The sequence below is a fragment of the Mustela putorius genome, unplaced genomic scaffold, assembly GCF_011764305.1.
Source record: "Mustela putorius furo isolate JIRA1106 unplaced genomic scaffold, ASM1176430v1.1 tig00003987_pilon_pilon_pilon, whole genome shotgun sequence".
NCBI classification, from domain to species: domain Eukaryota; kingdom Metazoa; phylum Chordata; class Mammalia; order Carnivora; family Mustelidae; genus Mustela; species Mustela putorius.
Genome location: NW_025422126.1, coordinates 17,374,172 through 17,382,347, shown reverse-complemented (window position 1 = coordinate 17,382,347; position 8,176 = coordinate 17,374,172).

Below are 8,176 nucleotides of genomic sequence, written 5' to 3'. Positions count from 1 at the left end.
ATTAGCTCTTCTTTAATTGTTTGGTAGAATTCACTAGTGAAGGCTTCAAGTTGTAGACTTTTTTTTTGTTGAGAGTTTTTAAATTATTGATTCAATTGTGTTACTAGTAATGAGTCTGCTCACATTTTTTATTTCTTCCTGATTCAGTTTTGAAAATAATACTTCTAGAAATCGTTCCTTTTCTTATAGATTGTCTAGTTTACTGGCATATTGTTTTTTTGCAGCAGTCTCCTATATTACTTTGTATTTCTGTGGTGTCAGTTTGTTCTCTTTTGTTTCTTTTTTTTCCCTTCCCCCCACCCCCGCCTTTCATTTCTGATATTGAGTCCCTTCTCCTTTTTCTTGGTGACTCTGGCTAACGGTTTATCAATTTTGTTGATCTTTTCAAAGAACCAGCTCTTGATTTCACTGATCTTTTCTATTGGTAATTTTTTTTTCTTAGTCTCAATTTATTTCTGCTCTGATATTCATTCTTTCTTTCTGATTTGAGGCTTTGTTTTTTTTCTTTTGCTACTTCTGTTAGGTGTAAGGTTAGATTGTCTGAGATTTTCCTGTTTGTTGAGGTAGGTCTATATTGCTTTAAACTTTCCTCTTAAAACTGTGTTAGCTGCATCCCCAAGATTTGGGACCATTGTGCTCCCATTTTCATTTGTCTCTATGTATTGTTTTTACTTCCTCTTTGATTTTTTTTCATTAAGGTTGTTTAGTGGCATGTTGTTTAGCTTCCATGTGTTTGTGTTTTTCTATTTTTTTCTTAAAATTTATTTCTAGTTTCATACCATTGTGGTAAAAAACTGTTTTTGAAATCATGATTTCAGTCTTCTTATATTTATTGAGATTTGCTTTGTGACCTTACATGTGATCTGTTTTGAAGAATGATCCATGTGCTGTTGAAAAGAATAGATATTCTGCTGTTTGGGGATGGAATATTATACACACACACACACACACACACACACACACATATATACACCGAAATGTATATATATATATAGAGAGAGAGAGACAGACAAAAAATCAACAAGTATACTGTGGTTTTGAATGATATATTAAACCAGATGGACTTTACAGATTTTATACACACACACACACACACGTGCACGCACACATACGCGCGCGCGCACACACACACACACACACATTACTTGTTGTTTACTTGTTGATTTTCTGTCTGGATGATGTAAGCAGGATGTTAAAGTCCCCTGATGTTGTTTTGCTGTCAGTTTCTCACTTTATTTCTTTTAATAGTTTCTTTGTACATTTAAGTATGCCTCTCTTGGATGCACAGATATTTAAAATTATTATATCATTTTGTTGAATTGATCTCTTTATCATTTTGTAATGTCTTTGTTTGTTTCTTCTTACAGTCTTTGTTTCAAAGTCTATCTTGTCTGAGTATTGCTATTCCAGCTCCCCCCCACCCCCGCCCGCCACTTTTATTTACACAGAATATGTTTTTCCTCCTGTTATTTTCAGTTTGTAAGTCGCCTGTGGACAGCATTTAGATGGGTCTTTTTAAAAATTTTTAAGTTCATCTGGTCATCCTATACCTTTTGATTCAAGCATTTAGTCCATTACATTTAAAGTAATTATTTAATGGTATACATTTTTTGCCATTTTTTTCATTGTTTTCTGATTGTTCTTTAGTTCTCATCACCCATGGTTTGATAACTCTTTTGTGTTATGCTTGAATTCCTTTCTCTTTATATTTTGTGTATCTATTGTAGGTTTTAGATTTTTGGCTATATGGCTCATATGCAACATTCTATATATGTAGCAGTTTACCTTAAGTTGATGGTTACTTAAATTTGAGCATGTTCTAGAAGCAAGAAATTTTTACTCCTCCCTCCACATTTTGTGTGTATGATGTCATATTTTACCTCTTTTTATTTTGTGTACTCTTGGCTCATTTCTATAGATCTAATAGATTTTACTACTTTTGTGTTTTAACCACCATACTGGCTTTATAAGTGATTTATCTATATACTTACTATATATTTGCTCTTACCAATAAAATATTTTTCTTTATATATTTACTATATAAATAAAAATATAATTTATATATAAATATATATGTAAATAATAATATAGTAAATCTAATATATATTTGCTCTTACCAGTTAAATATTTTTCTTCAGGCTATGGTCTTCTCTTTTCAGTAAAAGAATTCCCCTTACCATTTCTTATAAGGCTGGTTTATTGGTGATAAACTCCTTTAATATCTGTTTGTCTGGGAAACTCTATTTCTCCTTCAAGTCTGAGTGATAACCTTGCCAGCTAAAGTATTCTTGGTTGTAATTTTTTAGGTTTGTTTGTGGTGTTCTTGTTGTCGTTGTTTTGGTTTTTGGTTTTTGGGGTTTTGTTCCCCTTTCAGCACTTTTAATATGCAATGCCTTCCCGTCTGGCCTGCAAAGTTTCTGCTGAAGAAAACAGCTAATAGTATTAGAGAGTTCCCTTTGTATGTCATTGTTTTCTTTTCTCTTACAGCTTTTAAAATTCCCTCTTTTAGTTTTTGCCACTTTGAATAGTATGTGTCATGGTATGGATCTCCTTGGGTTCATCTTGTTTGGAGCTTTCTGTGTTTCTGGCCATAGATGTCTGTTTCCTTCCCCAGATTAGGGAAATTTTAGCTATTTATATTCAAACGTGTTTTCTGCCCTCTTGTCTCTCTTTTCTCTTTCTGACATGCCCCTGTGAGTATGTTGTTATGCTTGATATTGTCAGTGACATCCCTTAGCCTATTCTCATTTTTTATCATTCTGTTTCCTTTTTGCTGTTCAGCTTGGTTGCTTACTATTACACTGTCTTCCAGATCACTGACCCATTCTTCTGCATCTTCTGACCTCCTGGTGCTTCCATCTAGTGTATTTTTCATTTCAGTTATTGTATCCTGCCACTCTAATTGGTTCTTTTTTAATATATATTTACCTCTCTGTTGAAGTTCTCACTGTATTCATGCACTCCTAAAGTTTGATGAGTATCTTTATGACCATTGTTTTAAACTCTTTTTATTTTATTTTACTTATTTGACAGAGATCACAAGTAGGCAGAGAAGCAAGCAGAGGGAGAGGAGAAAGCAGGCCCCCTGCTGAGCAGAGAGCCCAATGCGGGGCTCCATCCCAGGACTCTGGGATCATGACCTGAGTCCAAGGCAGAGGCTTTAACCCACTGAGCCACCCAAGGGCCCCTGTTTTTAAACTCTTTATTGGGCACATTGCTTACAACTCTTTTGTTTATCTCTTTTTCTGTGGTTTTGTCTTTTAATTAGGACCTGCCCCTCTGTCTCTTCTTTTTGTCTCACTCTCTGTATTTGTTGCTATGTATTAAGTAGGTCAGCTACATTGCCTGGTCTTGAAAGTAGTGGTCTTGTTTAGTAGAAGTCCTGTCACACCCTGTAGTGCAATAATCCCTGTTCACCAGGGGTATCCTCTGTGTGGGCTGTGTGTACGTTCCCCCTATGGCTGATCCATGCTTGCTATGGGCATATAGTTGGGTGGGGCTAGTCCTCAGCTCAGCTGGCTGCAATGACTGTCTTTGCCCACTGTGAGCACACTGGACAGGGTTTGTGCCCTGTGCTGCAGGAGACCTTGTGCATCTATCTTGGAACTTGTTGGTGGGTGGCATCAGTGCTCAGCCTGGCTTTCTGCAGGCTCTGTGACAGCTGCAGGCTCACTGAAGGGCAGGGCTTGTTCCCTGTGCAGGCAGCTAAGATGCTTAGTTGCAGGAACTGTGGATGTGCTATTGTAGGGGGTTAACTGCCCCCTACACAAAGGGTTGGAGTCACTTCGGAGGGCTGCTTCCAAATCCCCCCACTGGGGATTTGCCTGGGGTAAAACTGGGGTTGCCTTCCAGTGTGGTAGGCAGGAAGGTGGGTGCCTGCTGCAGCAAGCAGACTAAGAGAGGCAGGTCTGCAGGGGAAGAGTTGCTCCAACAAGCATATAGTGATCCAGACTCAGTGGGGAGAAGGAAAATGGTGTCTGCCAGCATTTTTGTTCCTAGAGAAATCTCCTATAGATTCCTGCCACTCAGACACATGTTGTAAAATTAATCAGGAAATCTCTTTTACTCTTACCCCAAGAACTGTTCAAATTGCTGTTCTGTGCTGTATCTGAGACTGAGTTATTTAGCAAGCTGGCCCTTAAAGGATAGAGGTTAGGTTTTCTGTTGCCCTCCAACTCTCCTGGAGTTAAGCACCACTGATTTTCAAAGCTAGGTATTATGGGCACTTGTGTTCCCAGTGCAGGTCCCCAAAAACCACAGGTAGTGGGTGTGGAGTCTGATCTTCTTGCTTAACTCTGCCTGTGATGTCCCTCCCATTAGCGGTTAGTTGTACTGGTGGTTTGGTTCCTGACAATGTCTCTGTGCCTCCTACCATTTTTGATGTATCCTTCTTTTAATGACTAGATGTGGAAGATCTATTCTGCATCCTCAGGTCTTTTTTCACAGTTGCAATACATACCTTGGTGTATCTCTGGGATGAGATGAACTTAGGAAACTTTTCCTCCAAACTTTAAACTTACTTTCTCATAAAATATCACTGACAGTTTTTCACTATCTTGAGAAGAAAATGAAGACTTCTCAGGTGTGTGAGACTCTAGGACCAAGCTGTCTTTCACTCATCCTCCATACTCCCTCTTACTTTCCCATGACCATGGCAGTTAAGGGCAGCCTCTGTTGAGGAAGTACTAGGGGCAAGTCTTGTGCTTCAACCTTTCCTATACTACTGATTAAATTTTCAAACAGCCCCATGGAGGGAACACGAGAGTTGGGCCTAGAACCAAGTCTTCTCCGTGACTCTGAAGGCCTGTTCTTCACCACTATACCATTCTGTCTCTCTCAGAACATGTGGTTTCTCCCTGACTTCTCCTAGTACCCTACCTATCACCATCTCTGTGGTTTTGCCCTTGTTCAAGTTGTAATTTGAAATTCTTTCCCCCTTGCAACCTGTTAAAATCCCACCCATATTTCAACCCTGAATTATTCATTGTTATATTCACTAAAAAAGAAAAAAACAAAAAACAACAAAAATTTAGGGTTTCTTTTTAAATTTAAAATGTCTTATTGTGAAACAAATCATTAAGTATTTTATAGGTTAAAAAAGAACGACCAAAAAAGTATGTGTTACACCCGGTTAATTTTTGTTAAAACCTAACACGTTGATATAATTGTTCAAGATATTTTTATTAAAAAAATAACAAATTTGGTTAAGGTCCCTCTAAATTTTTCTTTCCTGCCTATCTGAGAACATATCCTGAATTTGGTTTTTATTATTGCCAGGCATGTTTATATACACTCAATATGGAAGCATACTTAATGGAGAACACTGAATAAGTTTTGCACATAATCATGCCATTCTGCAAATTTTTCTTCACTAAACATTGGAACTTTGAAATAAGTTTTTTTTATACTAATACATGTAACTCTGGTATACTCATTTTAATTTTCAATATTACATTTTATGCATACTTTCACATTTACATCTTTCCTTTTTTTATGTGTTATCTTGTAATCATTAGTTTTTGATGTAGTGTTCCAAGAATCATTGTTGACTTATAACACCCAATGCTCCGGCAATACATGCCCTCCTTAATACCCACCACCACTGGCTCACCTAGCCCCCCACCACCCCTCTGAAATCCTCTAGCTGGTTTCTTGGAGGTAACAGTTTCTCATATTTCATCTCCCCCTCCGATTTCCTCCCTTAGCTTTTCCTTTTCTTCTCCTAATATTCTCCATGTTATTCCTTATGTTTCACAAGTGAAACCATATGATAATTGACTTTCTCTGCTTGACTTATTTCACTCAGCATAATCTCCTCCAGTCCCATCCATGTTGATGCAAAAGTTGGGTATTCATTCTTTCTGATGGCTGAGTAACATTCCACTATATATATATACGGACCACATCTTCTCTATCCATTCGTCTGTTGAAGGGCATCTCGGCTCTTTCCGCAGTTTAGCTATTGTGGGCATTGCTGCTATGAACATTGGGGTACATGTGGGCCTTTTTTTCACTACATCAGTATCTTTGGGGTAAATACCCAGTAGCACAATTGCCAGCTCACAAGGTAGGTCTATTTTTTATCTTTTGAGGATCTCCACACTGTTTTCCGAAGTGTCCAAACCAACTTGCATTCCCACCAACAGTGGAAGAGGGTTCCCCTTTCTCCACATCCTTTCCAACACTTGTTGTTTATTGTCTTGTTAATTTTGGCCATTCTAACTGGTGTAAGGTGGTATCTCAATGTGGTTTTGATTTGAATTTCCCTGATGACTAATGATGATGAACATTTTTTCATGTGTATGTTAGCCACTTGTATTTCTTCATTAGAGAAGTGTCTGTTCCTATCTTCTGTCCATTTTTGGACTTATCTGTTTTTTGGGTATTGAGTTTGAGGAGTTATTTATTCATCTTGGATATCAGCCCTGTCTGTAGTGTCATTTGCGAATATTTTCTCCCGTTCCATGGGTTGCCTCTTCATTTTGTTGAGTGTTTGTTTTGCTGTGCAGAAACTTTTTATCTTGGTGAAGTCCCAAAAGTTCATTTTTACTTTTGTTTCCCTTGCCTTTGGGGATGTGTTCACGTTTTTTTGTTAATGCAAACTTAGATTGCTTCCAATATTTCATTTTTACAATGATGCTGCAATAAATACTCTTATACATGCATAAATACATGCGAAAATGTATACATGCATAAATAGTTCTAATCTGCATTATTGTCACAGAGGAATCACTTCATTGAAGGGTATACACTACTGTCAACTTCTAGTTCTTGTTAAATCCAAAGTGATTGTACATATTTATACTCCCATCAGTCAAGGGTGAGCGTTCCATTCTTCATCTCCTGGGCAACACTTTATTTTGAACCTTTTAGTATTTGCCAATCTGTTGAAGTAACATAGTGTACCTTTTTGGTGTTGTTGTTCCCTAATAAGTAATGAATTTGATCTGTTTTCTGTGCATTTATCAGCCATTGGTTTTTCCTCTTTCAGGAATTTTCAATCCCTTTTTCCAATTTTCTTTTGGTTGTGTATAAAAGTGTCACTTCTTGTTATTACAAACACATTCTAACCACTAATTCTTGGCTATATATAAATACCTTCTCCAAGTTTGTGGTTTATCTTCCAATTTGTTTAGAGGTCTTGGCCACATAAAAGATTTAAATTTTAATGCAAATTTATTTTTTAAATGTTCTGTTTATCAAAAAATTTTTCTTGTATTTACCGTGTCCTTCTGCATTCTGTACTAAGGTTTGGCTTTTCATAATTAGGTCTTTCATCCACTTGGAAGTCATTTGTATAGGGAACAAGGTGAGATCTAATTTTATTTCCAATTGATTTTCTTCTTCAGGACCACTTGTCAAATAATCTATTCTCTTTCTACTACTTTTTATGCAACTTTTGTTATAATGTAAGTTTTCATATATGGTGGATCTGCCTCTGTGCTATATTTCTGATAAAATCATCTATTTATCTTGCATCAAAGTCACACTGTCTTACTGACTAAATTAGGTTAGCAAGACTTATCATATTTGTCCGGACCTTTACATCTGTTCACTCAATGAAATTAATCCCTTTGTATATTTTTATTGGAATTTCATGTAATGTTCCAATTTAATTTTTAGGACAATCACTTGAATTGTAATATTCTCTCCACCCATGAATATGATTTATCTTTAAATTTAACGCCCTTTATTTCTATTTCAGTAGTGTTGTACTTTCTTCACAAAGACGCTGCATATTTTTTGGTTATTTTATAAAATTTTTAAATTATTTCTTCTAATTTTCTAAAAAATCCAACTATTTGGGCCAATGGGCAATGTGTGAAATTAACATGTTCCTCTTTTAGGTGAAAGCTTTTAAAAGAAAAAAGTGTAATTCACTTAAGTCACATGGCCATCCCCCATGTTTCCAGAAGGAAGAGAATCAAAATATTAATGGTTACTTCATTTTAATATTAAAGTATATTTAATGTAATTATTAAATATTAATGTTATTAATTATTATTAAATATTAATGTGTTATTTCATAATGAAGTTAAGAGTGTTTCTTTTATACTGCTGGGGAAAAGTATATGGTTTGAGATTGCACCTTCAGGAAAACTTACCTGAAACCCATTCAAATCTCATGCATTTTGAAAGGAAGGTAGTTGGAAAATTTTATATTCATTTGTGTTAA